This window comes from Pinus tabuliformis, chromosome 3_2 (genome assembly GCF_031772625.1).
Source record: "Pinus tabuliformis cultivar Carrire ecotype Pingquan chromosome 3_2, CPIR1, whole genome shotgun sequence".
NCBI lineage: Eukaryota > Viridiplantae > Streptophyta > Pinopsida > Pinales > Pinaceae > Pinus > Pinus tabuliformis.
The window spans coordinates 980,531,924-980,539,454 of record NC_142302.1 but is presented as its reverse complement, the minus strand read 5'-3'; positions in this window follow the sequence as shown (position 1 = coordinate 980,539,454).

Here is a 7,531-nt window from a genome sequence, read left to right as displayed (position 1 = left end):
TGGATCACTGTCATGTTAACTACTTCTGTCTGGCCATCAGTTTGTGGATGAAAAGCTGTGTTTTTCTTTAGTTTGGTGTCCATCATTTCTCACAGACTTGACCAAAACTTCCCTACAAATCGGGTGTCTCGATCAGATACAATAGAAGTGGGTAATCCGAAATGAACCCATACATGTTCAAAGAACAGTTTTGCAGTTTGTTCAACTGTAATCTATTTATTACAAGGTATCAAAATACACATTTTGCTGAACCTATCCACAACAACATATAGATAATCATGACCTTTCCTAGATTTAGGCATTCCTCCAACAAAATCCATGGAAACACTTTCCCAAGGGTGAGAAGGAACTGGTAGTGGGGTGTACAAGCCTAGTTTTCTATTGTTGGGCTTGCTTTTAGCACACATGGTACACCCTCTTATATATCTAGAAACTGTCTCATTCATTTTTGGCCAATAACAAAATATTTGCAGTTGTGCAACTGTTTTACTTACCCCAAAGTGACCTGATATCATAGAAGTGTGTGCTTCTCTAATTATCCTTACTCTCTCAGTTTGTGGAATGCAGAGTTTCCCACAATGGTATAAGAGTCGGTCCTTCACATGGTAATCCAATTCTTCTACCCGTTTGCCTTGACTCAAAGTTGCATATACATCTTTAAAGTCCATATCTTGAGCATATTGTTCAATGTAGCTTTCATGTAGCACAGAATTATGCTTAAGTATAGTAGATGCATTTATAATGGGTCTAGATAACATGTCTACAACTTTATTATGTATGCCCTTTTTATATTTGATGACTAAATGAAACTGTTGTAGAAAACCCATCCATCTATAGTGTCTTGATTGCTGCAACTTAGTTTGGGAGTGTAGATATTGAAGTGGTTGATGATCAGTATGTATTACTGTCTCTTTGCCCATTAAGTAATGTTTCCACTTTTTCACACTCTGAACTAATGCATACAATTCTTTATCATATGTAGGATAGTTAACTACTGTAGGATTAAATTTTTTAGAATGATAACATATGAGTTTACCGTGCTGTGTTAACATTGCTCCGATGGCATAGTCACTGGCATCTGTTTGGATCTCAAATGGTCTTTGAAGATCAGCCAGTGCTAGTACAGGTGCTATACTAATCTTTTCTTTCAAGGTGTTGAAGGCTTTCTGATGTTTGCCTCCCCACTGAAACACCTTGTTCAATCTTGTTAAAGCATGTAAGGGAGTTGTAATTGAGGAAAAATTAGAAATGAACTTCCTCCAATATTGTGTTGCTCCTAAGGAGCTTCTCACTTCTGTTACAGACTTGGGTTTAGGCCAGTTTACAATGATTGCCACCTTAGAGGGATCTATCTTCAATTCACCACCCCATATTATATGACCCAAATAATTTAGAGATGTTTTTCCAAATTCACATTTTGAGAGTTTAACATGAAGTTTTTCTCTTCTTAAAACATCTAATATCTGCTTAACATGCTTTAGGTGTTCTTCCCACGTTTTACTAAAAATCAGAATGTCATCCAGATACACAATAACAAAATCATCAAGAAAAGATCTGAGTACATCATTCATTAATCTCATGAAAGTAGCAGGAGCATTATTTAAGCCAAAAGGCATAACCAGCCACTCAAGCAATTCCTGCTTTGTTTTGAAAGCAGTCTTCCATGCATCTTGTTCTGTAACTCTTCCCTAATGGTATCCACTGTGCAAGTCTAGTTTGGTGAAATAAACAGTTTCTTTCAATTGATCCAAAAGATCATCTATGTGAGGAAGGGGATAACGATTTTTGATTGTTATCTTATTCAGTGCTCAATAGTCAATGCACATTCTCCACGAGCCATCTTTCTTTCTCACCAAAATGATTGGTGACCCACATGGTGATGTGCTAGGCCTGATGAACCCCTTCTCGAGCAACTCTTGCACCTGCTTCTTGATTTCATCATTCTCTAAAGCAGACAACCTGTACATTCCAATGTTAGGCAATGGAACATCTTGCTGCAAAATAATATCATGTACTATTTCCTTTTTTGGTGGTATACCTTTAGGTTCTTGAAACAAGATATCATACTCTGAAACGACCTTTTCTAAATCAGCTTGTCGTTTAGCATTACAACCCTCAAAAACATTGGTTTTATCAGGTTTCTTGTCCTTTACAACCATCATTAAGAATTGTTTGCATGGATTTATCATTCTTTTCATCTGCCCTGAGTTTATGAGAGCATAATCATTCTTGAGCTTGTGAGCTCTTACAAAGTATTCGATTCCATCTTTAGCAAGTAGATACTTGTTCTCAGCTCTATAGAAAATAGCCTTTCTATCATACAAGTAAGGACTTCCTAAAACAATTCCACATATATCCAAAGGAATTATGTCTAACTCAACCTCATCTACAAATGCTGACCCAAAAGAAAACTTGAGTTTGCACTGTCTAGTCACTTGTAGTTGTGCTTTATCATTCAACCATCCTAATGGGTATGGTTTCTTGTGAGGTGTAGTTGCTAATCCCAATTTCTTTAGAATTGCTTCAGAAATTAGATTTAATTGTGAGCCACTATCAAACAAAGTATCAACCTTTTGATGTTTGGAAATAACTCGAATATGGAAAAGCTCATGTCTTTTTCTCTCATTTTCTTCATCAGTAATAGATTGTGCAGAATTACTAGTAGATGCTTCAGAATTCTTACCTTTTATACCTATGGCTGCAATGGTTGTTTCATCTCCTGAGTCTGACCCCAAATCTTTCTGAATAGCTGCAACAGTCTTCTTCTTCTTGCCCTCGAACTTCTGAGGTCTCAGCTTTGGATTCAGAATCCAACAATGCTCATCATCATGCCCATCCTTTTTATAGTGAGTGCATGAAGCTTTGCTTTTCTGTGCAGTGTTAGCCTTCCTTGCTTTCCACTTCTGCTTTATTTTCTCCTTGCTCTTGCTTGCAGTGGGTTGGGATGGTCCCCCAACTTCTAGACTTCCATTCTTTCCTCTAGCTTCTAGATGAGTAGCTTGTACAAATACCTCATCTATACTAGTGGGATTAAACATGAGGATGGTATGCCTCATGTAGTTGTGTAGACCACCAATGTACTTCAACAGAGTTTCTGGTGAGTCTAATGAGATTCCTAGAATCAATGCTCTCTTTCTAAATTCTTGAGTGTACCCTTGCACACTTTGCCCTTTCAACTGCCGAAGAGTTTGCCAACTCATCATGGCTTGTTGCATGTAGGCCAATGGATAGAACTACTTTTTGATTGCAGAAACAAATTCGCTCCAGACAGAGATAGTCTTGCCATGTCTTTTCCTATCAGCTTGGGTTCTGCCTTCCCACCAAACCAAGGCAGTGCCTCCTAGGCGTAGGCTTGCCAGCTGAATCTTGCTCTTGTCTGATTCGATGTTCTGTACTCTGTAATAAACATCAATTTGTCTAATCCAATTGTCCAACTTTTCTGTGTTTAACTCTCCATCATATATGGGAAAATTAAATTTAACATCTAGCTTGATCAAAGATGCTTTCTTGTTATGCACAGGGCTATTAGGAGGTGTGAGGAAGCTTTCCTCTTTCCCTTTTCCTTTGGAGTGGTCATGGAAGTGAGACTCATCTTCTTCTTTGTCTTGTTTAGAGCCTGATGAGTCTTCATCCTTATGTTTTTTAAAGTCTCTATACATTTCTTCTACCATGGACTTTATAGCTAGGAAACTTTCTATGAATTGAGGGTCTGGCCCTACAGAACCTTCCTCTGACATTGTCTTCCGAGGATAGACTCTCCCAATTTCAGGATTAGTTTCGACCAACTCTCCTTCTCCTAATTTGAGCTTTGATCTAGTGAGCATTCAACAGTTAAACCAACACAAGCTTGTCTAACCTTACAACCTAAAGCTCTGATACCACTTGATTTGATAATCACCTTATGAATGATCTCAGTTAAAGATTTATTAAATGAAGGTATTATAGACTCATGTGCTGGTGTGTGTCTATGTTATTTAGGCAACAGATCGATCAGATTGCAAATACACAGACACTTGAAATGGAAAACAACAGAGAAATACAGTAAGCAAATATAAGAACACAAGAATTTAATAAGGAGTTCACCCTATCCTCCAGGGCTACATCTCCGGTCTAGCTCTCAGTGGTGGCCTTCTTTTATTGTGTCTTAAAGCAGAGAATTACAATGAAGGAGCTCAATATGAGTCTCTTGAAACAGAATTTGCTTGGCAGGGTGGTTCTTGGATTCCCTAAGCCATTAGAGTGCACAAACTCTTTTCCTCACCAGCTCTTCGACCTCTCTGGTCTTTAATGGAAGGAGCCTAGTGTGGTGTTCAATCCTGACAGATCCTCTCAGGGATGGCTTGAATCTCTCAAGCTCTCTGGTGCTCGACGATACCTTTGGTCAGGTCGGCCCTCCATCTTCTTTCTGCCTTTTGCTTTACCGTCTTTTCTCTGTTCTTCCTCTCTTCCCATATCTTCTACTTTGTTTGTTTATGGCTTTAAGCCATTCAAGCTCATGGTTGTACGATTCCCCTTCCACTTTCGTCAGATCGCCTACTGCAGCTTCTCTTGGAGTTCCCTGTTTCGGCGTCATCATCAGGCTCACAAGGAGAGGCCACTTGTCCTCCTGCAAACTGCACCAGCTTTTTTCCTTGTTGGTTCAATTCTTCGGTTACGTCATGGAATGCGTCATCTGCCACCTTGGCAGTCAAAATCGGACCTCAAATTCTTATATATCGTGACTTATTCCCCTGTCAATTCCGGTTTCCCCATCGGGCGTGATCTCAACCGTTAGATCTGGGGCCTCCAGATCCGACGCCATTCACACATTTTGCATGGTTGACTTGCTCGACTGTTAGTGCGCGATGAGCAGTGGTTTTCTCTCTCCTTCACTTGCCACACGTCGGCCGCTGAGTGGAATCGCTCCGTTTTCGCCAAATCTTCTTACCGCCCAAGGGTGCCCCCGATAAATACCGTCGGTTTTTGGAGCGTGGGTCCCGCCTTAGCCTTTAGCCTTTTCCCCATGGTTTTCTCGGCTCCCATGTGACCAAGTGCTCGGGGCTTCTCCTTCTCAAGGGGTTTTGCCCAACGATGCGCGATTAAGCGCTAATCGCGCATCAAAAACTGCCTCCTTTTCCCGATCTGGGCTTCCCAGGGGCTAGTTTCGCCTCCTGCGTAGTCTCCATGGGCGTCAGTCAGCGTGCTTTGACTGAGATCCTCGTCGTTCCACGCTGGCTGCCAACTGCCACTGTTCAAAGGTGTTTTTGATCACTCTATGCTCTTAATTCTTTGAAGTCTGTCCCGATCTAATACAGTCACGGTTCTCTGATAACTCTTCATGGATCCAATTCAGATCACCTATAATGACCACAAATGAGAAAAGAGTGTGGACTCCCGTACCGGGGACAATGATCCACGATACAATATGATTTACAATGATTTTCTTGTACTTGATTAAACACCAATCACACTATGACCTGCAACCCAACCATGACATCATCCCAACAGAGACTCCTATACCTCCCAATAATGCCTTTTTGACTCTAGGCAAATTGACTCTTTTACAATAATGACTCTTCCAATGATGACACTTTTACAAATGAGTCTTTTACAACTTTACAATGATGACTCTTGGCCTTGACACTTCTTCATAATATACAGATGGTTGTCATGTCTTCAAAGGATGTCCCGCTGCAATGCTTCCTTTGATTTGATAGTTTTGCTCTTGAATTCTTGCTTGAAGTTGTACTTGAATCTTCTTCTACTTGCATGCAAAATTTGCCCCGCGAAACCAATCACAAAACAAAACAAACTACCCTTCAACTTACCTCTTCCTACAAAACACATGTAAGTGCATAGTAATGAATAAATACAAATGAAAATTACAATGTGTACCTGAAGTGCGCTTGTCACTTTTGTTGTTGACTTGTTACAACAGTAGACAAAGACTCCCACTCCTGATATAGGCCTGGACTCTATGCAAGACTATATCCAAAACTGACCTAAAGATATATACAATAAAAACTGATGACATACAAGTAACATGAACTTACAACATCATATAGATTTAGCAGACTTGGTGTAGCATCAAATGTGTAGTATCAAGAATAGGACATGTAAAATGTGGTATCAAAACTAACTGACATATAGAGACATAGAGATATAACTGAAACACGGTATATACTTACGTTGTCATGAAAAATCATATGTCAGAGATGAGACTTAAAATTCAAATGTAAACATTAATCATACATACCTTCTTATAGGAGACTTGCCCTTGACTGTCGATGTGTGGTCCTTACTGCAGTGATCCTTGAATGCATGCTTTTTCTTGCCTTCTAGGAGATCGATATTGAATTTATTATAACTATGTAATTTCGGATCTCCAGGGTCTGAAATTTCATCCTGTGGTATCCCTTTGAGTCCTCTTTCCAACCCCATAGGTCTGATCAAGATTGGATTCTTGAAGAAAGAGTTATGCCCAATCTCCTACCATGACCTGATTATAGACTAGTTCAGTAGAGCGAACTTGTACAAAGTGCCACGTGTCACTATTACGACCTTCGGCCCTAAAAAAGCTACTGAACAAACCACATTTCGTCCTATTTATGTGACTATTTGCAAAATTTGAATCCAATGCTTAGAGAGAAAGTTATGATGATTTTCCCAACGTCACCTGTTTGACATGGAATTCGGGAGCCTGCAAAAACCCTAACTTCCTCAGATCATATCTCCGAAATTATATCGAACCAAGATCTAAAATTTGGTTATGAGGTTAATCAAGATTTTGGATCAAATGGGTTTTAATTTCAGCTTCTTAAGCGTCGCAGAAAAAGAGTTATAGCGAAAATTCCATGATGGCCTATTTGAAGCCACGAAATACGTAATAGAGGAGGATATGAGGTTCATTATTTATATGAATGTCTTGAGTTGAGAGGGTCGTCAACAAGTGAACATTGGAGGGATTTTAGGGGAATTTTTTTATTATTTATTGACTATTCAATGACCACAACCCCATTATGAGTGCCATGCCACAACCCCATAGGGTTTTAGCCCACTAACTAGGGTTACTAACTTCAAACATGAATATCTCTCAAACCGTGAAGAATTACTTGGTGTGCCATATATCAATGGAAACACCTCGACGATTAGAATCCATCTAGAAGATCCTTGACTCAAAATAGAGTAAGTTGTCTAGTCAACATGCCCTTGCAAGATCGGGGTAGAGCCTGGTGCTGCTTGGGCTGACATCGATGACAACCACTAATCAACAAAACCCATATCACTGCAGAACCACCAGGATTATCAAACCTAGTCCATAAAATATCGGGTGCAAAGTCCCATTGCAAATCGCAATCAGTGTTTTCCCTCGGTGGATATCAAAGTCTATACAACTGCGATATCAACGGACCTGTTGGGCTATGAAACATAGCGTATAACATATCGTGTCCGGGGACCTTTCGAAATCAGCAGAGTACCGGGGGTAACATAAATATCAGCGGGGTTTTAGTGCGATATGCGATTTCAATTCTCGCAAATCACAATCCAACCT